Consider the following 27237-nt stretch of genomic DNA (forward strand, 5'->3'; position numbering starts at 1 on the left):
GAGACTCGAGCCACCATACCATCGGGGCATGAATCATACGTTCCGTAATCTTGCAAACACAGCTGGTGAGAGAAATGGGGCGTTAGCTACAAGGAAGATGTTTATCCTTACCGGGCTTAGGTATGGGTATGACAATGGCTTCATGTCAGCGTTTGCGAAATGTGTCCTCTGCCCAGATGCAGTTGTATTTATTAAGCAGGAAGTGCTTGCCCACAAGAGAAAGGTGCTGCAACATCCGAACGAACAGCGTCTGGCCCTGGGGTGGAGGATTGGGATGAAGTGAGAGCATGATCTAGTTCCCTCATGGTAAAGGCAGCATCATAGCACTCATGATTCTGAAAAGAGAAGGGTGTCGCGCGAACCTCCTCCGCTCATTTCCGATAGAGGAAGGCAGGGTGACAGTGGGAGGAGCTTGAAATCTCCACAAAATGGCAGCCCAAGATGTTGGAGATAGCAATAGGGTCCATGATGAAACTGTATGCTACTGTCCGGCTGGAAAATGGGGGAATGGAGCTCGGTCCCAGAGAGCCATCAGAGGTTGGCCCAAACGACGGAAGAGGGAATGGAACTCTTAAAAGAACTAGTAAATGAAATCCAGATAGCATTTCTGCTATTACAAAGAAAGTGACGACACTGTGCACGCACCTGCTTATAATGAATGCAGTTTGCCATTGTAGCATGATGGTTAAAAATGCAGCGAGCACGTCTCCACACGTGAACTGCATTGTGGCATGCCTCAATCCACCAAGGGACCGGGACACGGATTGGTAAAGAGGAAGTGCAAGGAATGGAACATTCAGCAGTGGTAAAGATAACATTTGTAAGATATTCCACGTGGTCATCACAACTGCAGAAATCTTGTTTGTCGAAGGTCGCCAGGGAGGAGTAAGGCCTCCAGTTGGCCTTAGTAAGGGCCATTTGGATGTGAAAGTAGGTGGGGTAGGAGTGAGACGGAAAGCCGACCTCGAGGGGGAATGTCAAAATGGAACAGGAAGAAACATGAAAGCTCAAAGTAGTCACGAGGACACAATTTTGTTTCTTGAAGGCAGAGAACAACTGGATGCTGTGATTATAAAAGCAGCCATAAATCCTCTTTGTTGGATCGGAGGCTATGAATATTCCATTGGATGGGGGTCATGATGTGGAAAAAATGAAGGAGTATCACCTCGGCAGCTGCTGAGTGCCAGCCTGCAAAGACACACTGCTGTAGGGCACAGAGGCAGCACAATCCTGCTCCTTGAGGTCCACAGAAATGTCCACTTTCTTTTGCTGTCGGCCTGCGGAGTCCAATGCAGAAAAATGGTTTGTGGAGCGCTCCGGCGACACAGAGGCCAGCTGGGAGAAGGTATCACGTGGCGACACAGTCGAAGAGGATCTTCGAGTTAGCAAAGGAGAAGACTGTTTGCCTTTGACTTCTTCGAGCCTTTCTGGTTAGCAGACTCAGGTGTCGGTTGGCTGGAGGGACGTAGAAAGTCTTCTTGGGAGTATTCCTTTTGTCCTTTCCAGCCTGCCAGTTGTGTAGCTGATGACATCGCCCTGTGAGGCAAGAGTCTGATGGTTTGTTGGACAGCTGAATGATGCTACCATGACACTGGGCGATTTCACAACCGCAGAGCTGAATTTGAGGTGGTATGTCTGCGTGGCCAAGTCCTTCATGGAGAGGGATGTAGCAAGGACATTACAGTAAGTGCCAGATGGTAGAACACAGAGTTTATGATTAGCCAATAACTTGCGAGTGGCTGGGTAAGGTGCTTTTCCTTTACCCAGCTCTCCTGTATAGCCCGCTCATCGAGATACATGCGACAATCTTCAGAGTAGGCGGCATGGCTGCCATTGCAGTTGATACAGCGGGGAGAAGGAGGCGGACAATCACCCTCGTATGCATTCCTACCACAGATTACACATTTTGCCGAGTGTCAACATGACATTTAAGCATGGTTGAAATGATGCCACTGGTAGCAGTGCATTAGGTTCAGAATGTACGGTCGGAATGTGATAACTTCATAGCCTGCTTTGATCTTGGTCAGAAGCACGAAGAACTGTGATGCAGCTGGGAGGGTCTCTGAGTTGGGAGCTTCATTCCATTTAGGTTTGTTAGACGTGGACTGTGAAAACGATGATTGGCTCTTTGTGAGAAAATCCCCCATGATTTCCAGCATCTCCGATGGTGCGCTCCTTTCAACTAAGAGCTCCCTTCACAAGGAGGCGCACTAGCCTTAGGTGACTGTTCACACCTCAGGTCACACCTCCCGAGCACCTGACAGAGGGACCAATCGGCAATTTGGGAAGGTAGCAGCTCGGGCACTCACCCCTCCCTGGACCTGGCCTATACCAGTGGGCACATGCAAACCCTACCTGTCAACCCACGGCTGAGAATTACGCATTACCCAGTCATCTGTTATGCATCAGACGGGTGGGCTGGCCTTCAGGAGTGCACAAGAAGGAAGAAGAAAGGAAGAAGGAATGAATAACACTGGTGATACTGTTCTTATTTCAGCTACAGAGAATGCAGAACATTCCCAAAAAGACCCCAGACATGTTCCCCAGGGAGGGGAGGAGGGGGGGGATAGGGGGAGGGAAAGAATAGTGAGAGGATAAGACATGCTACACAGATCTACAAATAATCAAAGGATCACTTTTTTGAAACCCCACAATTGTCTCCCATTCCGAAGCATAAGTTTAAAATTTGGCTCAAAGGTGCCTACAACTGTCCTCTGTAATGGTGCAAAAGCATGGAACCCTGTGAAATCACTGTCGGGCTCGATGATGCTTCAAACAACAAGGTGTTGACACATGCAGAAAAAAGGCTAGATTTCAGAAGTTAGGTGTGTAAAGCAGGTTCATGACGTCACATTGGGACCAAATGTCACCACAATTCTGCCCAATGCAACTGTGGACTTGTCACACATTAGGAATATCTTTACAGACCCTCTTACCCATCTCTCATTCCTTCTTTTAATGCCTGTCTGATGGAGATGAGAATTGTGATGCAAAGTATTAAAAGAATGTGGTTTTCTTATGGGTGGTCATGGAAATCATTTCAGGTACACTGCCACTCAGAATCAAAATGAAAAGGCCTCGGGGAGTGGTATAAATGGTGCCAATGAAACCATCTCATTACCTTGGGATGTTGATTCCCACACATTCCACAGCCGAAAACGACAGTTCGCAATGTGATGAGCAAAAGGACAATGTCCTTGACAACTTTTGCCACTGTTGACACCTCCTGGGCAATTCATACCTTCTTGATGGACATCATGCGGTTGCAACCACAGTGAATGCTATCGAGACCCTTTGGAGTGCAGTGTAACCAAAATTTTTGCTCTGGTGTACAGGATGGAACCACTAGGGACCATTCAAGACCATTTCATGAAATTCAAACATGATCTGAAGCAGCAAAGGGTCCTTATGCTGTTTCAGTGCTTCTGTTTCATTCTCTCTTGTGGCATGATCATGGAGGGGTGCGACATCAACACATCCTTGAATGAAACACCGAAGGTTCCCTCTAAGATCCATGGTGGCACCCGTTCACATTTAATGAGTCTCTTAAAAATGTGACTTTCATGTGAAAGCCTGTGAAATATCCTAGGCGCTTGCAAGCAGGCAGATGGCCTCAGAGGTGTGTCAAGTGGTTGCCCACTGGGAGGCATTTAGGGCAACTTAACAGGTTCTCTCTGTAAAGACATATTTTTAAAATTCTAAAGAAATGTAGGCAGGTGCCACCAAGGGTTTTGCTGAAGCTTGGAATCTTAGAGGTATCCTTTGCTATTTTATTTTTGCATGTGTCAATGTCGCACCCCTCCATTATCACGCCACATGAGAGCATGAAGCGGAGCTATGAAAAACCATAAGGACCCCCTGCTGCCTTGGATCACATTCAAATTTCATCAAATGGTTTTGAATGGCACTAGTGATTCCAACCAGTACATGACAGCACTCCAATGAGGTGTGATAATTTTCAATGGGAATGCAGCCCCACAATGTCACAGTTTTGACCTCCATCACACATGCACCAAACGAAGTGGTGAAATATGGGAAAGGTGGATCTGTGATGATCTTCCCATCATGTGACACGTTCACAGTGGCACTGGGCAGAAGTGTGGTGAAATTTAGTGGCAATGTGACATCATCAACCCGCATTACACATTACACGAACTTCTGAGCTCTGGCCTTTTTTCACATGTAACAACACTTTGCTGTTTGAAGACTTGTCAAGCCCGAGGGTGATGCAGAGCACCGTGCTTTTGCACCATTACAGTGCAAGATTGTAGGCGTCTTTGAGGCAAATTTGGAATTGGAGGCATTTATAGGGCTTTGAAAAAGTAATCCTGTAATTGTTACACAGTGTAGTTATTAGATTTTGAATCAAGATAGCACATAATTTGTTTGTTCATGTGAGAATACAAGTGTTATTGAATACAATCTGATGATCATTATCTAAAGCACATCTTCTCAAAGTTGTACTTCCAGGTCAGCAGTTGCACACATACCCCTCACGCCCCCTTCAAATTTATTCCACAATGTTCACTGCTTGCCCATTGTGATATTGCTGCACTTAAATCTTTAATTTTCTGAAAGGAAGCTTCCTGTGCTGATCATCATCATTCCCAAGAGTTTGCAGACTATAAGGTAGAATTAATACAGCAAAATCTGCCAAGATAGAATCACAAGAGTGTGTAACATATCTACAGATCATAAAGGTTTTCAGCCTGATCAGATATAGTATAAACCAGTCTGTTCACACTGTAAAACTATTTAAAAATAGGTGGATTCAATCAGAAGGAACATATGTATTACAAAAAATGAACAGTAAAAATTTATTTTATTTTTTCTAAAAACCACAATGGTGAATTTAGGAACTCAAGAAAAATCACCATATACATACACAAGACAAATGATAGAAAGTAAAAAGTCGTACAGAAAATAAAAGCAGCCTTTTCTTCGAGGTCTTGCAAGAGGAGGTCAGTATATCACTGGCAAAAATCATGCCTCCTGCATTTTGATAGTGTTTTCTTGTGTGTATAATTATAACTGGCAATATTCAGCTGCGAAGTAACACAAATACTGTTTAGTGAAAATTTAAAGAGTCCAACTTTCAAATTCATGTGAAAGGCACAATAAAAATAAAATTCTGCTTTCAATTCACAAGTTTTGAAGAAATTTTTGAAACTTATCTGCCATGAAAGTTTCAGGGCAATATTAAATATAACCACCTTGTACCATGAAGTTTACCAAAGACACTGGGAATAATTTTGAGTGGCAAATGGTTCCAAAGTCATTACTGTAGCTGAGCACCACAGAACATTTTTAGTTTTACCTTTAGGTTATTTCCAGGATATTAAGTGTTATCATAATTTTTAAAACAATACCATGTACACTCTTTGACATAAAACTTAGTAAGCGGTCGGCTACCTCGGAGTCCAAAACCGCATTGACTGTGACATGGGACAAATAATGTGGCCATGCTGACAAAACTGTAAGTCCAGCTATCTGCACAAACCGGCAATATTCTAGGCCACAGCAGTTCCTAGTAGAAGCCTAGTCTTACTTTTGAACTGTCATGCTACCTCTATGCCCATGCTCTTACAGTAAACAGCATGTTACCTGAATGCAACGTCTCGCTGTCGAAATCGCCCATTACTCATTTTTTACAATGCCTTTCCTCTGAATGCTGAAGCCCTGACTGTAATGGTTGCGCATCTACAATATATTTCACTTTCTAGCACACCGATAATAATAGTTCGCTCCTACAACATTTTTGCAATAAATTTCTAGGTAGTCTGCCTGTCTTTGAATACCACATGCTTTGGAGACTATAAAATGGTTTACTGTTGTTTTGTGACCCTACACAAAGAATACCTATGATTTGCATTTCACACTCAACAGCATGGAGGCAGACAACCCGTTTTTATATGTCGAGCGTTCTATTACACTAATATGCAAGACACAAGTATGGCACAAAATTAAAGTTTGTGATACAATCCAAATATCTCATTACACAATTTAGTGTTGTTAATAATACTTTACACCTTCTTTCTCTTCATTTTAAAACTATTCTTCACGCAATCTTTCTTCGGGAATTCATATGTTTTTGTCAAGTAACTGTAAGTAACTGCGGTGCAATGAGTTTTACTGTCGCTCCACATTTTGAGGTCCACATATGGATTCATAAAGAACTTAACTTTGACTGAAAGTGAAATTAAAGGTACTGAATTAAAATTAAACCAACAAAATTGCCCATTTCTGAAGCCACACAGAATGGAAGGAAGCTGCTAACACTGGTACCAGCAAATGCCTATGAAAAGGAAGGAAGGAAGATTGCGTTTAATGTTCCATCGACATAAAGGTAATTAAAGACGGAGCACAAGTTCGGATAGTGTCAAGGATGGGGAAGGAAAGTGGTCATGCTTTTCAAAGGAATCATCCCAGAATTTGCCTGCAGCAATTTAGGCATGAAGTTCTTGTCGGGTCTTCAGCTGGATCAAACTGTCATCTGCACACAATATTTCCAAGGTGCACCTGGTTGCCGCTCTCGCCGATAACTGAATCAGTAAGATAGAAGTAATCCATTTGATTATATCAGACAATTTGCAATAGAAGTTGTAGTGCACTGTTATTACTATACTCAATTGTGCTTTTCATATTTAATTTCTGTGGTTTTCACTGTGATACTTCCCAATGTCCAAACAATTAGTTTTCAGAAAAATGCTAGCTAAGCAATTTTTTTCAATTCTTAAAAATTCTAAAACATATTAGCTTCTCACTCTTTTTATGGGGTGTGTTACAGCACCTCAAAATCAACTGTGTCTCAGTAATGTCTTGTGCACATACAAAAAATTTCATGACCAGCACGAGACTGCATAAGTATGGTGGTGGGGATGAAAGCAGGAAGTACCACAGTTCACTGCTTATTTGATACCACACAGCAGTGAATTCATTTGAGGATTCAGAAGAGAAGAAACTGAGAATTATCTTCATTAACACTGAAACTTAACTGTAAATGCGGGCCATGTGCAATTCTGTGCCTTCATATGTTTTTTTACTATGAGATCCATAAATATAATGCGTATTAATTAGTCTGTTCACTGCATTTGTAATGTTCCCTTTTTGTTTTGTCCCTATGTGATTAAAAGAATTCAGATAAATGTCACTGAATGTCCCTTTTAATCTTTCCAGTGACTTTTCTTGTATGTCGTCGTTTGGTCTTCGCAAAACAGACCACTATGTCTGCTCCCATGAGCAGACAAATTGTATTCGAAATTGATTGTCACAAGTGGAACATAGACTTGTAGACCTGGAATTTCCATGTCAGTTTCCGTAGCCATGTGAATAACAGCAAGAAGAAACTCTAATTTATCTGTTGGTATAACTCGTTCAAACAGCAGCAGAACAAAATTGTCAGACATAATCTTCCATTTAAAGTTATAATACTGTACTGGCAGGTGAGCAAATGGTAGACCATGGTTGTGGTCAGAAATTCAAATTGTTCTGTACCAGTGACAAGGTCCATACTACATATTTGATTGTTGTCTAATATACCGTGACACAAATTTACCAGTCCTTCTGGTGATAAATCAACAGAAACTGTTCCACAGCTCTCCCATTGTCTTCTTTTGTAATTGGGCTTTTCCTGCTGCCCTGGAAACGACATACCAAGGTAAATGTGTGTATCCTGCTTGGCAAAATATCCAACATTACATTCTTCCAGATGGACTGGACACGTGCACCGGAACCAAATAGGGAAAGGAAAGTTTATGCAAGTGAATCGGTAACAATAATAATATTAACAATAAGAAACTAATAATTAATGAAATTTATTGCATTACAGAAGGAGGCTGAAGATTAAAAATAAATAAAAATAGGCTGATCGTTCAGTTGGCACAATGCAAAAGTTTTCTTAGCATTTTGTTACTGAATTCCATTCTGATTACTTGAAGAGAGAGAGAGAGAAAGAAAGAGAGAGAGGGGGGGGGGGGGAGAGAGACAGAGAGAGAGAGAGAGAGAGAGAGAGAGAGAAACTGAAGCGATACACATCAATAGCCCAATGAGATCTGAACCAGCGACTACCCTTACCTTAGATCACGAGATTAGTGTGGCACCAAGGAGCAAATATTGTTTCGTTTAGCCCTATAACATTGCTCTGATGTTAGTTAATGCAGACAGTTCACAATATGGAACACAAAACCAGTTGAAATTTAAGATCACAATTACCTTCCTAGTATTAAAAAGAAAAACTTAAAATCTTGTTGTCATATAAACTCTATGACTACTCAGATTCATACATCAACATGAAAACAGAACATTATGAGAATGTAGCATGATCACTCAGCACCAACCATAAAAGTAAGTGAATATTCAAGAGATGTAAAACATTGTTAGAAGTACTGTGAAGTCTCAACTGCACTAGCAATGTGAAGAATTTCATGGACAACTCAAAGAATTTTCTCACTGCTATCCACTGCCTGCTCCACAACCAGCCACCGGTAGATGTAGTTCATGCACAAAAGACCTTTTTTGAAAGAAGAAAATTTACTTTACTAACACAGTGTGACACCTACAGTGAGAATTTTTCAGAGCATTTCATTTCACTGAACGTATAAGCAGAGGTCAGTACCACATGCCAGTCTTAGGGATGGCTTCAATCCCATAATACAAGTGAGTAGCACATTTATGCTGTCTGATTTGCATCAGATGATTATTTTAACAAAAGTAAAAATCTGTGCAAAATGACACTGTCCAACATGACAAGAATCACTAAGATACTATGCATCATTGACCTCAACCAGATTGTATCTATGTCCTGTATTGTGTCATACACAACTAGAATACCACCAAAATGTGGAGATCTTACAGATAATAGACTAATGTATCAACGACACAGAGTAATAAATCAAACACAGGGAAAAATTAAATGTGTCACTACTGAATCAGAAACAAAACAGAAGAAATAGGCAAACATGCACTTGTTTACTTCCATACATTTTTCACTTCCAGATCTACCATACTAGGGCATGTCAAATATTTTTACTTCGTTTTTCAAAAAATGAGAGGGGTCATAAAGTTGTGTTTTGTTTAGCAATTCCCAATTATATTTAAAGGAAATGTGAGTTACTTGTTTTGCTTGGTAAATAATTACTTCAATTTTGTGACATTTTGACATTTCATGTAAAATTCAGTCAAACTGTCTTCTTTCCAAAGTGCCTTTTTATCATTATTTCTGTCTGTAATTCTGCTCTAAGGATAAGAATTCACTAAAAAAAATCTGTAATATCCTCATTTGCAGCAGAGCACCTTTTTCTTAAAATCACACAAATCATGATATTTCTTGTTTTTTCTTTACAAGCACAAATAGTTTCTTCCACTTTCAAATCTGAAAATTCGTAGCCATGGTTAGTAGAAAGAAGACAAGGCTGGCAACTACCATCCATATGAGTAGCTTCATTGGAACTGGTCAAGAAATGTTGCTTTCTGAGCTCCCAACTCTGCATGATGCTCTAAGATATGCGCTTCCGCTAAGAGAGCAGAGTGGACCAAATGTCAGAAATCACCCAGCAGCCTCTCTTGTAAAGTATATTTAACCACACATGCTTGAAAAGTGGCGGCTGGCAGATTGTTTTTGTGGTGCCCAGTTTAAATTCTAGAGTCACAGTCCTGAAGAGGGGAGAAGAAAACTTGGAAAAGGCCAAAACAAATCACTTGGGCAGAGGAAATGTGTAAGTGAAAGAGACTTTCACAGCAATTTACACAAGCACCTTGACATCCTTATTTGCAAGTGTGAGATTAAGCTATGTTCAGAACTTGAGGGTCAATGTCCAGGCGATGCTAACTTTAAACATGGGGTGCACATCTCTTGCTATTGTTCTAAGGACATGACGATCCCTGTCAAAGAACTGGTGTTTATTATAGGTCAAAGAGAGAAAGATGGGTCTGTTGGACGGCATCGCATGGGGTTACCAGATCTACCCCAGCACAGAAGACAAATTAAAAAGCAGAAGAGGCAACAAAATGAATTAAGAAGAATTTTTTAATATAAGCAGAAAATGAAGGTATGCTTAACATTAAAGTTAGATGAAATTCTTTTCTCCAAAAAAAGGTGAAGAGGCAGCTGATGTTAAAAATGAAGATTCTGAAGACCCTTGGCAGATATCGTGATGATTCTGATGTACCCTCTGTTTGAAGTATAAGTTAGTATAACACATTATAACTGTGCAACAATGCATTGCGAAGTATTAGTTATGATTTCATTCTATGTGCTACAGCTGCCATTACAACAGCTACATACTGGATGCTGGATTAATTACTGAAGGTGACAGGAGGCTTGTAGTTGGTCACAATAAAGTAAAATGGGCCCAAGAGAGTATCATAATTACTTGATGAATAATTTCACGACCAATGCAGGATAGCTAAGATTGAATGTATCTTCTTTGATGGACGCCAAGATTCCACTGAAGTTCTGTTACAAGTTATCAGTTTCCAAGTACTGTGAAACAAGAACATTACACAGTTTACAGTCAGCCAGGTGGAAGGTATCTTCACTATTTTACTCGAGGGGTGTCTTTGCAATTTTACTTCAGAGAACGATTTAAAAGAAAGGAAACCTGCTGAAGTTACTGATAACCATCTTGTGGAATTTTTAAAGAAAAAACAGTGTTGGTAAAAGTTTGCAGAATATTGGTGGCGACTGAATGAATTTAGACACTGGTTGCAAAGGAGTAGTCATGCATTGGGTTGAGACAAACTGAATCATAAACTCATCTGGTTGGTTCGTGCTCTTTTTCGAGCTACTTAATCAAACTGCTAGATGGAAAACTTTGTCTCACAGCAAGTGGAGTGGTAAGTTTGGCAATGTGCTTGATAGTGCAGCAGAATTTGAAATCAATCTCTCGTTTCTCAGAATTTCCTTTCCAGAGCTTCTGGTTCCAATAAGCGACACTGTTTTCAAGGACCTCTCTACATATCAGGCTTATGGTTAGGTGACAACTCAGGCCCCAAGGAAAGGTGCACTTCCAACTAAATGACAGTATTAGAGATTGGTTCTGTAAGCTGCTCTCAGTGGTTAACAACTGCAAATAGGACTTGTCACACACGGCTTTGAAAACATGACCTTAAAGGCAACAACTTCATGACATTACAACTGCTTGTGGAATACACTGTTGCTGTTTACTATCCCTGACGGTTTATGATCATATCGAACTTCTGTTGAAGGGAAGGAACTCAAAGCATTCTGTATCAACTGAAGCTCCTGAAATCCCAGAAGGCAGTAGCAGATATAGTTTTGCAAACAACCCAACATTCATAATGGTTCGCATGTAGTGAAATGGTGCTTCAGACACTTTTATGCACAGAAGACCAAGAAGAAAGAGACCCTAGGATCCAGAGGATAACTGAATTGAGGAATGAAGATAATGATACATCAGAAGACCTATATGTTCACCTTAGGAAGATACCTATAGTAAAACCATACAAAACTTCACTTTTGGAACTTATTGACTAGACTGGTCAGAGAAAGTATAAGAACCTTCACTTTCTTGTTAAAAAAAAAAGGTTAGTTCAAGAGTCAGTACCCCATTCAAAAGCAGCCACTTCATGGACAGTCCATAAAGAGGTGTGTGCAACAAGGAACAAAGGCTACCAGCTAAGTGTGTACTCCTGAGAAATGAGAAGGATATATTAAAAGCCAGGAAGCACACAGAAGAATGATTTCTAGGAATGAATTGAAGCAAGATTTGATGAATATTGTTGACTGAAGCTTTTTACATTTTTACAATGTGTTTGACAATAAAGACAGAAGATAAGGAAAATTGTTTGAGTTTGTTACCATTTTTTAGCGAATTTTGCTTTAGTTTATATTAAATTAAGCCCTTATCTTGAAAATTTAAATATGCATTATAATCAAGTGCAAATTTACCAAGCTAAATGTTTATCAATTAAGAAAAACCTTATAAATTAGGATATTACACATCAAAAGGCACATTTTTGGACCACCTCACTCACAAAAATCATCAAATTTTATTTTTGTCTTCTAAAATGATGTGCCTTCTACCATATGCAATACACAGTAACTTGCTCATTCATTGCTTCCACGATTCATCATCATGTCTTGTTTGATACGGAGATGATAAACAAAAAATAGAAAATATAGATTCCTCTCACTGACAGCTGCTTTGAGTCTGATCAGAGACTTTCTCTTGTTTTGCTGATGATGTAGTTTGGTATTTGGTGAAGCAGGTGACTATGGCTATTTCTGCAAGGTTGGCAGGAGACATATGACAAGGAGGTTTAAGATTCACTGCTTACTTTGACAGCTACCAGCTCACTTAAAGTACTAGCGACAGGAAGTGATAAGGTACAGCTTTTGTAACAAAGTTGGAACTGGTTTAGAAATCAGCTACCATTTTAGAAAGTAAGCACTCTACAACTATCTGGACAAGGCAATTCTGCAGCAAATACTCTCAGATTGCCATAAAAATTGTATCTGAGGTAAATAGCTTGCAATGTGAAAGGTGAGAGTAGGTGTAGTTTATGCCCAATATGACCTTTTTAGAATTATAAAAGTTTACTTTACTAACACAGTGTGATAGCTTTGGTGGGAATTATTGAGAAAATTTTATTGAGCTTACAAGGAGAAGCCAAGCGAATTTAGTAGGATCAATCACTCCCACACCCTCAAATCACTGTTATGACAACGGAGTTGGCAAACAATGCCTATGACACGGCAAAGTCTTGGCTACTTCAGTGCTAGAAGAATTGATTTGCATAGATGCAATCGAGCGTGATTGGATTCGAACATCCAATATAGTGCAAGACATTGTGCTACAGTGGATGTCCAGTGTAGTCTTTCGGGATATTTGTAAACATCCCAACACACCATTGGAAAGCTGTCAACAAGAGATGCTCGTGAGTAAGTTGAATAAGGATAAATGTAGTGGAAAGGAAAACTGTGTGTTTTCCTTTCTTGTATGCAGTGAATGTGGAGCAGTGATGGAGATGGGGAGAAGGGGACCAGTAAAAACGGTATTGCAACCACTGATTGTGGGAGTCATTTGGGTCATGGTGCAGCATGTGCCTGAATACGAGAGCCATGGAGTAAACAACACTCCAGTAAGGCGTAATGAACATTTGAACAGCACTAGTTTTTTTTACCTGTCCTCTCAGGTCCTAAAGTACGCATGTACGGATGTTTTTGAATGTACTCAAGAGAGTAGTATTACCGTAGCAATTGTTTGTTGTGTTGTTAAAAGAAATATACCCCTGTATGTGAGAAGTGTGGCTATTTACTTAGTAGCGCAGTAGAGCGAACTTACGGAAGCATTCCAGGAATCTTCACCGCAGTTGGATTGACAGAGAGGTGGCAAGGAAAGATCTGGACCACCAAAAAAACTCCTCTGAGAAGAGAAGATAAAGGTAATACTACTTTTATCTGGCAGTGTATTAGGGTTGGCAAAATACTGCCAAGTTATATCGGCCAGGGATGCAACTTCCCGCTAGTGCTGGTATAAGAGTCACCACAAACCCTACAAAATATACCACAAACCCTACAAAATATACATCAGCAGGAGAAGAGGGAAAAATACACCCCATGTGGCGACCTTGGAAAACATGAACAGAGACTGCAGCAGCAAGTAAGTGTAGAAAATTGATTTGAGTCAGAATTACAACTCCAAAGAATAGAAGACAAAGAAGTTGCCCCTGACAACCAGCAATCAACAACAGTGCCTTATAATGCACGTAACAAGAAATCAGAAATAATTCAGAGCTTTTTTTGAATGAATTGTCTGAGAAATATTAGTAAACACACAATGAATGGAAACTATAATTTACTGTTGGATATCTGAAACAGAAGAAGAAGGCAGTGGCAGCAGAAAGTGCACCCATACTACAAGCAGTGAGTGCACAGAATTAGTTCAAAACTTGAAAAAATGGTTTCGATGGGATGACACATATGGCAGACGTTGATCCAGCGAGAGTTATCAACGCAGAGTGGCAAGCAGTTGTGCGCGTACAGAGTGCTGTATTTTCCAGTCAGCGGCAGCGCACAGCACGAGAGCAGACGTAGACTTCAACTTCAGCGCCAGATTTGGCTGTTCTACAACCACCACACAGTTCTGGTTATGGGCATTTTGGTATAAGGAAGTGTATGAAACATATGATAAAAGTTTTACCATTTTAAACACCTAGGTAAGAAAGTTGTCAGATTACTACATACACATCAAGTCTGTCAAAAGGTGAAGGAAAATAATAAAGGAACACATTACACAATGTATCCTAAAATACCTAGAGCTTTACATGATTTAACAGCTTCAGATTTTTATTGACCATTACCATCAAGTCACGGAGGTGTCAGATATATTTACATTCTATTAGAGTGTTGGTCTAAATATATTACATTATATCTAATTAAACAAGCTAACACAGAGATAGTTATAAACTGTATGCATAAATATTTTGTAAAGGTAGGAAAACCTAAGAGATTATTAACAGATAATTGTTCACAGTTTGTGAGTCAATCATTTAAAGAGTTTCTAGCTTAGGAGAATGTAAGGCATGTCACAATATCAAAATATAATCCAAAATCAAACCTGTGTGAAAGAGTTATGAAGGAGATAGAACGTTTATGCAGAACTTACTGTTCACTGAGACATACAACTTGGACAAAATTAGTGCCAGAATTTCAAATGGTTTTGAATTAACTACCCCATATGTCTACAGGATTGTCTACCATAAAAATACTACGAAGAAAATTTATAGGGGAACCACTATTAAAATTCTTCAAATGGCCAGAGGTAGAACAGGAAGAATGTGCTAACTTAGACAAAGTAGTACAAAATCAATTGTGTAGATAAGATAATAAAAGATTACAAAATTATAATACGTCAACAATAAACCCAACATTTGAAATAAATGATCTTGTGTTGGTAAAAGAAGAACATCATAGTTCAAATCTAAAATGGAAAAGCAGAAATTTTTTCCAAAATATGCAGGACCATTTAAGATCGTGGATAGTCCACACCTGAAAGCATACTATTTAAGTGACCCACATACTGGTCACGAGAAAGGTTTTATATATCTATCTATTTAGTCACGTCATAAATTAGGAGAGGAGAGAGGACAAGCAACCAAGTACTAAATAGTATTTGACATGACTATAATAACAGGATGACAAATAGAAAGATAGGGTACAGGTACAGAAAATGGATTAATAGAAGATGGCAGTAGAAACAGTAAGTTTTTGAAGTGGTAATCTAGCTGGAGCTCGAGTTTTAAGAAAAGAGAGAACAAAAGAAAGAATACAGTGCAATTAAGAATACTTAGACATGCAGTGTTGTCAATAAATGAGTTAAGATATGGAGAAGGTAGTGATCAAAAGACCTAACAACTGAAATAGAGTGCAGACATGGAAATCAAAAGAGAACCTCAAAGTATTATGGAAGAAAGTAGAAGAAACAGTAATGGAAGATGTAAGTATATCTGAAACGTGCATCGTACTCTCTAATTAGGAATGATAAATAAAAGGCAGATAGTCGGACCTAAGAAAGACTAACCTATACAGTGCGGGCAGGGGCACCAAGAAGGGGATTAACCTGTACCATAGTAGAATAGGAATTAATATGGGGCACTACCACACTGAATGAAGCACATATATTTTACTGTACTGAGACGCAGAAGTGGTCTTTGGTGGAAGGGGGAATAAGTTTTGTTCAAAGGATAATTCATAGATTATTCTTAAAATTGGTAATAAATAACAAGAGGTTTTTCCGAATGGTTTATAGTAGAGAGGTGAAAGGATTTCAGTGCAGTGGTGGAGACAATTTATACCTCCACATTATTGCACGCAAAGGCTTTGCAATACGAGCCCGTACTCTTAGAAGGTGGGATATTAGAGGAGTTAAGTTATCTAAAAAGAGAAGAGTTAGATATTAATATAATGGAAACTCAGAAAGTTTATAATCAGTATAATAATGAAAGATGAGCTATCTGTGTAAAGAAGGTTAATATTGCTTTGCTATGATGTCTAAGTATCAGAATAAATGTCTCACAAGTCTTCAGTAGATAGAACGTAAAATTGTCTTAAATCAAAAACGAAAATGGTTAATTGATTATGAGGTCAAGAGGATCACAAATTAAAAGGAACTTAAGAACAACAATAGTGACAAGTAACATGTTTGTATTGCCATGCTCGTTCCTCAGATACTTCGGGTGATCTCGAAAAGCTAGCCATAGTATTAAAGAAAATAATAAGACATGAGAAATAATATTACAAGTGTGAAAAAAATGAATGAATCTGCCAAACAGGTACAGAGTAGTTAAGTAATTAAGTGGACGTAGTCACGAGTGATCATTATCGATTATAAAAAGTTACATTGGAGAGATTATATAAAGGCAGCTTTAAGATGTAAGAATAGGATAATAATAAAAATAATAATAGAATTGTTAAAAAAAATTGTTTGTGTAGCTAGAGACTTTAACACAAGATCTCTTGTCTGAGTGGCAGGATATGTAGTGTTTCAAGATATTTGTTAACATTCCAACACACCATTGGAAACCCGTCGACAAGAGATGCTCGTGAGTAAGTTGAATAAGGATAAACATAGTGGGAAAGGAAAACTGTGTGTTTTTCTTTCTTGTATGCAGTTAATGTGGAGCAGTGGTGGATCCAGTGAGAAGGGGACCAGTAAAAAAGGTATTGCAACCACTGGTCATCCGGGAGTCATTTGGGCCATGGTGCAGCATGTGCCTGAATATGAGAGCCATGGAGTAAACAACGCACCAGCAAGGGCGTAATGAACATTTGAACAGCAGTAGTTTTTTTATATGTGTTTTGTTTGCTCTCTCAAGTCCTAAAGAACGCATGTATGGATGTTTTTGAACGTACTCAAGAGAGTGGTATTACTGTAGCAATTGTTTGTTGTGTTGTTAAAAGAAATAGTGAAAATGTTGGGCAAATATATCCCTGTTTGTGAGAAGTGTGGCTATTTATTTAGTAGCACAATAAAGACAACTTGCGGAAGCATTTCAGGAATCTTCACCGCAAATGGATTAACAGAGAGGTGGCACGGAAGGATCCAGACCACCAACAAACTAATCTGAGAAGAGAGGATAAAGTTAATACTAATTTCATCTGGTGGTGTATTAGAGTCGGCAAAATATTGCCCAGTTATATCGGCCAGGGATGTAACTTCCCGCTAGTGCTGGTATAAGACCCACCACAAACCCTATAAAATATACATCAGCAGGAGAAGAGGGAAAAATACACCCCACCAGATCTGATCATGTATGATTCCATCTATGAAAATGCATTCTTCTTGCCTCCAGCATAGTCAAGACTTTGCAACATCATACACATTGCTTGCTGATTCTGTTTTCATAAGAGTGATTTGTGAGTGTGGGACTGATTGATACTGCTCATTCTCTTGACTTTTTCTCATCAACTCGATAGAATATTCTCAGTAATTCCCAGTTAAGGAAACACGTTGGGTTAGTATAATAAACTTTCTTGATTCCAAAAGGATGTTTCATATATGAGATACCTCCACCCTCACCTTTCATGTAGCGAGCTAGCTACCTCAACTATGTTGGTAATGACAGAGTATTTACTGCAGCAGTGCCTTGTCTACGTAGTTGTAAAGTGCACACTTTCTAAAACAGTTGCTGATTTCGAAATCAGTTTCATTTTTGCTACAAAAGCTGTATCTTATCACCTCCTTTCACTACTACTTAAACGGAGCTGCTAACTGCCATAAGTAAGTGACGAATCTTGACCCTCCATGTTGTATATCTAATGGCAACCTCACAGGATCAGCCGTAGTCATTTGCTTCACGAATACAAACTTACATCACCAACAAAACATGAGCAAGTCTCTTAACAAATTCGAAGCAACTGTCAGTGACAAGAATCCATTTTTTTCATTATATCAATATGAAACAATACAGGATAAATCACAGAAGCAATGAACAGGCCTGTGACTATGCACTGCATTAAGCAGATCCAGAAATGAAAAGTGTATGAATGTGCACCACTGCAGATTTGCCTGTTTCTTCCGTTTTGTTTCTGCTTCAATTATCATGCATTTAATTATTTCCTCGTGAACCCACAATTTGATTTATTACTCTGTGTAACTGATGTATTAGTCTTTTATCCATAGTATCTCCTAATTTTGGCTGTATTCCTGGTATCTCAGTTGTGCGTGACACAAGACTGTACATAGAGATAGATAGTTTGAGGTCAATAGTGCGCAGTACCTTACAGCTTCCTGAAAATATCATTTTGCAGGTTTTTTTTGTTTTGTTCAAAAAAGCTTTCATCACAAGCCAAACAGGATAACTGTGCAACTCCTTTGTATTTTTTCAGTGGCATAATGTACTGTCTGTCTGAAGCCATCCCTTAGATCAGCCCACACAGGGCTGTTTGGAGTAGGTTGTGGATTGCAGTTAGGGCACTGTGAGCTGTCCATGAAGTTTTTCGTATTGCTAGTGTAGCTGACACTTGGCAGTTTTGCTGACAATGTTTGGCACCTTGTGATCATTCACTCACTTTTGGACTAGTACTGAGTGATCCTGCAAAATTTTTGTAATGTTCTCTTTTCATACTGATGAAATAATCTGAATAGTCGTTCAGTTCATAAATTTAATTCTTCGGCCTTACAGAGATAATTCTACACTTAAATTTCAGCTGGTTTGTATTTCATATTGTGAACTGTGTTAACTACCACCTGTTCAATGGCGAGAGGTAAACAAAACAGTGTCCCGTTTGCTTAATAGCCCATGCTTGTCCGTAATGTAAAGCAAGGGAAGTTGTCGGTTTATATATCATTGGGCTGCCAATGTTCATCACTTCAGATTTTTTCTATTTTTCTCTGCAAATAGCCAGAATGGAATTAAGTGACAAAAAGCTAAGAAAACCTTTGCAATGTGCCAGCTGGACAATCAGCTGATTCATTTTTATTTGTCTACCTTCTTTTCTAATGCAATAAGCATCCTTAATTTATTAGTCTAAATAATGGAAATCCAGGATAGAATATAAACAATATTATGAATAAGATTACTACTCACCGTAAACATGACACATTGAGTTGTAGACGGGCACAATGAAAAGACTGTTACACATTGAGCTTTCAGCCAAAGACTTTTTCAGAAAAACACATATTTCTAAAAGCAAACACACCACGGGAACACTTAACTGCTATCTCTGGCCACTCTGCCAGAAAGCAACTGCGTCACATTGTATGGAAGCAGAAATCTGGAAGGGGATGGCAAAGGGGGAAGGGCAGCTAGGGTATAGGTGTGTGGGGGGGGGGGGGGGGAGCAGTTAGCACAGTCTGGCAGAACATGGCTGGCAGAACATGGCTGGCAGGTGCAGAGTCATGAGACTGTGGGGGAGGGAGTGGGGAGGGAGGAACAGGGAGCAGAAAAGGAGATGAGCATGGAAGGGGAACAGACTGGTGAAGGCAATGGCAGAGAGCAGCACACAATGAGGGAGATGACAGGACACAGAGGGTGAACCTGTTGGGTGAGGGTGTACCAAAAGTTGAGGCCAGGATGATGTCAGGAGTGGTGAATGTGTTATAAGGATAACTCCTGGCTGTGCAGTTAGAAAAGCTGATGATGGAGAGGAGGTTGCAGATAGCCCAGGTTGTTTAACAGCCACTGAAATCAAATATTATATTCAGTTGCATGTTGAGCCACAGGTTGGTCCACCTTGCTCTTAGCCACCGTTTGGCAGTGACCATTCATCATGGTGGAGAGCTGGTTGGTGGTGATAACAACACAAAAACCTGTGCAATAACTGCAATAGAGTGGGTAAATGACATGACTGTTTATGATCTGTATAGAGGAAATCTTCCTGGCCTTCCAAAACCCCAAACCCCTGGTCTGGTTCATGTTCACTTAAGATACACCACATGATCAAAAGTATCCGGACACCTGGCTGAAAATGACTCACTAGTTCATGGCGCCCTCCATGAATAATGATGGAATTCAATACGGTGTTGGCCCACCCTTTGCCTTGATGACAGCTTCCAATCTCGCAGGCATACGTTCAAATCAGGTGCTGGAAAGTTTTTTGGGGAATGGTAGCACATTCTTCACCGAGTGCTGCACTGAGGAGAGGTACTGATGTCGGTCAGTGAGGCCTGGAATGAATTCGGCATTCCAAAACATCCCACAGGTGTTCTACAGGATTCAGGTCAGAAATCTGTGCGGGCCAGTCCATTACAAGGATGTTATTGTCATGTAACCACTTCGCTACAGGCCGTGCATTACTAACAGGAGCTTAATTGCGTCGAAAGATGCAACTGCCATCCCCGAATTGCTCTTCAACAGTGGGGAAACAAAAAGGTGCTTAAAACATCAATGTAGGGCCGTGCTGTGATAGTGTCACGCGGAAGAACAAGGGCTGCAAGCCCCCTCCATGAAAAACACAACCACACCATACCACCATTGCCTCTTAATTTTACTGTTGGCACTGCACACACTGGCAGATGACGTTCACCGGGCGTTCGCCACACCCACATCCTACCATCGGATAGCCCCATTGGGTACCGTGTTTCATCACTCCACACAACGTTTTTCCACTGTTCAATCGTCCAATGTTTACACTGCTTACACCAACCAAGGAATCATTTGGCATTTACCGGCGTGATGTGTAGCTTATGAGTAGCCGCTCGACCATGAAATCCAAGTTTTCTTACCTCCTGCCTAATTGTCATAGGACTTGGATCCTGGTGCAGTTTGGAATTCCTGTGTAAAGGTCTGGATAGCTGTGTGCCTATTACACATTACGACCCTCTTCAACTGTCGGCTGTCTCGTGTCAATCAACAGATGAAGTTGGCCTGTACGCTTTTGTGCTGTACGGGTCCCTTCACATTCCCACTTCACTATCACATCGGAAACAGTGGACCTAGGGATGTTAGGAATGTGGAAATCTCATGTACAGACGTATGAAACAAGTGACACCTGATCACCTGACCACATTCGAAGTCTGTGAGTCCCACGGAGTTTAGTTTAGTTTAGTCCCATTCTGCTCTCTCACAATGTCTAATGACTACTGAGGTCGCTGATATAGATTACCTGGCAGTAGGTGGCAGCACAACGCACCTAATATGAAAAACGTATGTTTTTGGCAGTGTTCGGATACTTTTGATCACATAGTGTACATTCGTAACCTGGACTCAGGACCAAGATGCCCTATCCTCTTTCCTTCACAACCTCAATGCCTTCTCTCCCCTCTGGTTCAGCTGGTCCTCCTCAATCCAACCTCCTGTCTGAATGCTCTATCCACACCTCTGTCCCCATTAAGAGCACCAACCAACAACAGTACCTGCATTTTGACAGTTTCCATCACTTCCACACCAAAAACCCCTCACATACAGCCTTTACACCAAGGGATGGCATATCTGCAGTGACAGACACATCCTCGTCCAGAATGCTGAAGGTCTCACAAGGCCTTCGCAGACAAGCACTATCCTCCAGATCTAGTCTGCCAATAGATTTCCTGGGCCATATCCCCCACACACCCCCAATCCTCCCACCATCCCCAAGAACCAGCTATAAATGAGCACCCCTTCATCACCTGATACCAACCTGTACTGGAATAACTGAACTACATCTTTTGTCAGGGTTTTGATTATCTATGAAACTTCCTGACAGGATAAAACTGTGTGCTGGACCGAGACTCGAACTCAGGAACTTTGATTATATATCATCAACTCTGGAATTAGGGACATCCTACCAAAGATCCATCACACCCCTCCAAAAGTGGTGTTCTGTCGCCCACCTGACTACACGATATTCTGGTCGATCCCCACACCACTACCAATCTCAGCCCCTTGCCACAGGGATCGTTTCCCCATTGAAGACCCAGGTGTAAGACCTGCCCAATCCACCCATGCAGCACTTCCTTTCCCAGTCTTGCCACACACTCATCCTTCCCTATAAGAGATTGAGCGAACTGAGAAAGGAGCCATGTCACATACCAGTTCTGCTGAAGTCATTTCACAGGCTTTTGTACTGGTATGGCCACCAACCAGTAATGCACCAGGACGAGTGGCCACTGGCGAACAGTGGCCAAGGGTACAGTGGATCATTCTGTGACACGACATGCAGCTGATCACAACATGCCTGAGTTCAACGGCTGCCTCAAAACTCATCCATCTGGATTCTCTCCTCTATCCACACCTTTCCTGAAATGCATAGATGGGAGTTATCCTTACAACACATTTTTTGCTCCCTGAATCATTCTGGCCTCAAACTACAGTAACCTACTGTCCCTACACCCTCTGTCAAACAGTTTCCGCCCCCTCTGTCCTATCACATCCTCTTACTTTGTGTCCCCTAACCATCATTGTGTGTCACACTCTGCCAACACACCAACTGGTCTTTTCCCCTTCATTGCTCCCCTCATTTTCCATTCCCCGCTTTCCCCTCCATGGTGTCATGCTGATCTCATGACCTAAGAGAAGGGTAGTTTGCTGATTCAGATCTTGTTGGGCTACCAATGTGTATCGCTTCAATTTTTTTTTTCTTTTTTCTCTGCAAATAACCAGAATGGAATTCAGTAATAAAATGCGAGGAAAATCCTTTGCCTTGTGCCAACTGGACAATCAGCCTATTTTTATTTATTTTTAATCTCCAGCCTCCTCCTGTAATGCAATAAATTCCATTCATTATTAGACTGTTATTGTTAATATTATTACTGTTATTTATTCACTCACAAAAGCATTCCTATCCCTACTTGGTACCAATGCACATGACCAGTCAGTCAAGAGGAATGGAATGCTGGATGTTTCATCATGCAGAAGAAGCTCATTTACAATGGCATCTCATTTCCAGGGCAGCAGGAAAAGCCCAATAATGACAATGGGAGGCCGGTGATGCAGGCAGAACCCTGCAACAATTTCTGTTGATTTAACACCGTGAAGACAGATAAATTTATGTCACAGTATACTCAACAATTGAATATGTAGTATGGACCCTGCCACTGGTACAGATAGCTAGAAATTTGTGACCACAATCATGGTTTAACATTTGCTCAGCTGCTGGTTATAGTGTTACAACTGTAAATGGAAGATTATGTCTCACAATACTGTTCTGCTACTGTTTTAATGAATTGTACTAATGGATAAATTAGAGTTTCTTCTTGCTTTTATCTACACAGCTATGTAAACTAACATGGAAATTCTGAGTTTACAAGTCTGTGTCCCACTTCTGACATTCAATTTCGAATACACTTTGTAAACCTTCTGGTACCCTCAATCCAATACTCGTGGGAGCAGGCATAGTGGTCTGTTTTGCGGGTACCACACAACGACACACAAAAAAATGCCACTAGAAAGATACAAAGGAACCTTCAGTGACATGGGTCTGAATTCTTTTAGTCATTTAGAGACCAGACAAGAAAGGAATGTTACAAAACAGTGAATAGGCTAGTTAAATGCATTATATTTATAGATCTCAAGGTGAAAAACATAGGAAAGCACAGAATTTCACATTGCCCACATCTACAGTTTAGTTTCAGTATTAATAAACATAATTCTCAGTTTCTTATCTTCTAAATTCTCAAATGAATTCATTACTGCATGGCATTGAATAATTAGTTAACTTCATTTCTTCTTTCTTCCATCTCCACCAACAAGCTTCTGCTTTCTTGTGCTAGTTGTGAAATTAAAACTGCACGTAGACACAATCAATTTTGAGGTGCAAAGTGTTTTAGATCTTACTGTTTCATGGCATGTGGGGGAAGGTTGATTTCCAATTACCTTTTATTCCACTGAAATAAGTTTTTGTTGGAAGCTGTCTAAGTGGGGTTGTATTTGTTTGTATTTTCGGGAAATTGTAATTAAGAAGGAAAATTATGCACCTCAATATTCCACATGCAATATACTGCACAAGTAGAACCTAATACCACTTGCTTTGCTACCACTGTGCTGAAATTATACAACACCGGCATTAACAACCCCCATCCATAACGGATGGCTTGAAAAATGAAGAACACTAAATTAACTATAATTGAATGCCTTACATACAGATGGACCTGAAAGTATCAGAAGATAATGCAGCGTAACCAAATACACTCGCATCTCCCCTCTGAGAGACTGTATAAGATGAGCACAAGCATTTTGCTACATAGCTGCCCCTAGCACTGGTAAGACTTGGCAGCACACTTTCAAATATTTGGCAACCCTGTGACAGTGCATTTACTTTGCATGGGGTTCTGAATTGTTCTGCTAAAATCACTTGGTGTTCCCTTACCACTTCAATGATTTACACTGCATAACCCTCATGTGAGACAATTTAATTTTTGCAATCCATGAATGCCACGCTTCACAAAAGTAACAACTGTCCTTATCTATTACGTTGCATTACAAGGCTCAGCAACCATTATTGTGGTGAGACAGACCAGCTCCCAGCAGCATCTCGTCAGCTCAGTGGTACTACATGTGTTTTATGATGCAAGGGCGGTGTGAGTTTTCAGTTCCAGTCACAATGCAGACCAGTGCACTCTAGGTTCGTGCTATCCATTTTATTTAACGGAGCTGCAAATTAGTACAAGGAATCCTTTAACGAAATTTGAAGACAACCTTTACATATTAATTCTTCTCACAAGCCCGATTCAATAAACTGGGTTAATTAATGGTCATAGATGTCTGCAATGTGAATACCAAGCTTCTTCCCATGCAAACATCTCCAAAGAACTTTGACTCGACCGCCAATGACACAAATTTGAGTTTTTTTCATCACATAGGATCCGTATGTCAGGGGAATAGTTACAAAGTGGATGTAGTTCCTCTGTGCTAAATCTCTGCAACAGCAATTAGGCACCATAGTAGTAGACGTTTGGGGACATCGCCATTAGCAACTTCCACGAATCCATATGTGGACATCAAAATGTGCAGCATGCTTGTGTTGCTATAGAAAATGCACAGCAAAGTATTCACACTATATATCATGTACATTTACTACAAGAAATCAAATGACAGGAAAATCTATTACATCGCAGTTACTCGTCGTGACTTGACAAAAACTTACGAATTCCTGAAGAAAAATTGCATGAAGAATCATTTCTAAACTGAAAGGCAACAAGATATGAAGCATTAATAATAACATTAGCGACACAATCAGATATTCTGATTGGATCACAAATTATAAAATTAGTTTTTAGCCCTACTCATGTCTTGCGTATTAATGTAATAGAATACTCAACATATAACAACAGGCTGTCTGCCTCTGTTCCCACTGACAGTGAAACGCAGATCATGTATATTCTTTGTGGAGCACCACTTAACAACAGTACAGCATTTTATACTTTCCAAAGTGATGAGTAGTAGATGACACTTTGGATATAGGGCTGGGGCGCTCGGTGCCCTTACCTCACCCGCTGCTGGGTGCCAGCTCTTGGATCCCAGAGAGGTCTGACATGTGCCATTCAAAGCGGATCATCTGCTAAGAAATCTGTGGCAAAAATGTTATAGGACCAAGCTGTTATTACCGGTGTGACAGAAAGTGAAATATATTGTAGCTATGCAAACCACTACACTCAGGGCTTCACAGCACTCAGACAAAAGGTGCTCTAAAAAATTCGGTACCTAGCTGTTCTGACCGCAAGACATTCCACTCGGATGATACGCTGTTTACCACTAGAACAGGGGCATAGACATAGCACGAAAACTCAAGAAGGGGAAAGGGATTTCTCCAGGAACTACCACAGTATACAATGTTGCACTTTCTGCAGATAGCCAGACAGAGTAGTGGCCATGTTATTTGCTCCATGTTACAATCAGTGCTGACTTACCCTCTGAGGCAGCCAGCTGCCGACCAGGTTTAATGTCACTTAATGTGATTTCTTTTTCACAGCCCAGAGATCCCTTTCCTCAGGATCGATGGAAGAAGACTAATGCAAGGTAACATTTATCTCTCTCTTTTAACATCTCCCACACCCTTTGGCTTTTCCTCTCCTTGAAGTTAAAAATTCTTGTCACCTTACCTGCTTAGCAGGCTTCAATAATCCAAACAAAATGCATTGCTAATGTTTAGTTTAATGTTTAGTATTTGAGTAGTTAGAGTTTGGATGTTAGTTACTGATGTCTGTTCCACCGTTTAAAAGTCTATCTTATTGAAACATCTGTCTGAAGGGTGAAATTATCTGCAACCAGTAGTCTATTAGATTTAAACAGACAACAGCTTTTCTTACAGACTACAACTGACAATAACAACACTTATCTCCTGTAATTTGGAAATGAAATCATGATTTGGTGACTAGGTAAAACTTTTCTGCCAAAGCAAAGCAAACAATTTCACAACAACAGCATTTCCAGGAGACAGTAACAGCCCATTCTTTGATGCTTACTGATTAAACTTGTCCACATACTCTTCTCTAGATGTAACAGCCATTGAAATTGTTTCGTGGAATGTGCAGTAAAAAAGTTACACACACTCAAAAGAGATTTTTGTACTGCATGCAATACATCAGTTTCTTTACAATAAAAGATTTTTCCATTTCCCTTACACAACAGCACAAATGGAGTAGTTTCCCTTCATATATTTTTCCGACAACACGCATATCTCAAAAAGGGGTTTTGTAGCTAATGTTTCTTTTTTAAATGCTTGTCAACAATTTCCTTTTCATTCTTTTACAGATAAAAAGTGATACTGTGCACAACCCAAAATGAAAGTCAGGCAAGGAATTTATGAAGTATGTTTGAGAAACTCACAAGGTATAATCATTGTGCTTCTAGAATGGTTAGAGTTTGTATGTAAAACATCAGCTGTCACTGACAATTATACCTAGAGGCATTCCCCTGAACTTTTCAAGAAGTCAATATATTACCTAAAGTTTCAGTTCAAAGTTATGAAATATATTCCCTTTTATTTCTGTGCCTGTTCAAACACTTCTTGTAGCTAAAGAATCAGCAGTTCCTCATCTACATTCATTAATATCTAAATTTACATATGCTCTTCCAACTGTTTTGTTTCCTAGTACTCCTTGAAAGAATTCAATCTTGATTTCTTCTTTATTAATCACGTTATCACAAATTTGAACTTACCAGCTACTTATCACAAACAACATATTGAGTAATTTGCTGGCAAAGTCAGGTTTGCACCTTTTGATCTTTGATGCACCTTTTGATGGTCAAGGGTGCGTTCTTTCTATAAGTCATTCAGAGATTTCTTGACACATCTGTGGAGGGTTGAAGCCATTTCTATATTATGTTTCAATATTCAGTGCAAAATTTCACACTGAA

General features: G+C 40.0%; 1 protein-coding gene across 2 annotated transcripts in view; it reads right to left on the bottom strand.

Annotated features, from left to right (window-relative positions):
* The window catches only part of LOC126175724 (kelch-like protein 18), a 164460-nt gene that overhangs the window by 96237 nt on the left and 40986 nt on the right, over positions 1-27237 (bottom strand). The gene's annotated exons all lie outside the window — the stretch shown is intronic.

This window comes from Schistocerca cancellata, chromosome 1, assembly GCF_023864275.1.
Source record: "Schistocerca cancellata isolate TAMUIC-IGC-003103 chromosome 1, iqSchCanc2.1, whole genome shotgun sequence".
Lineage (NCBI taxonomy): Eukaryota > Metazoa > Arthropoda > Insecta > Orthoptera > Acrididae > Schistocerca > Schistocerca cancellata.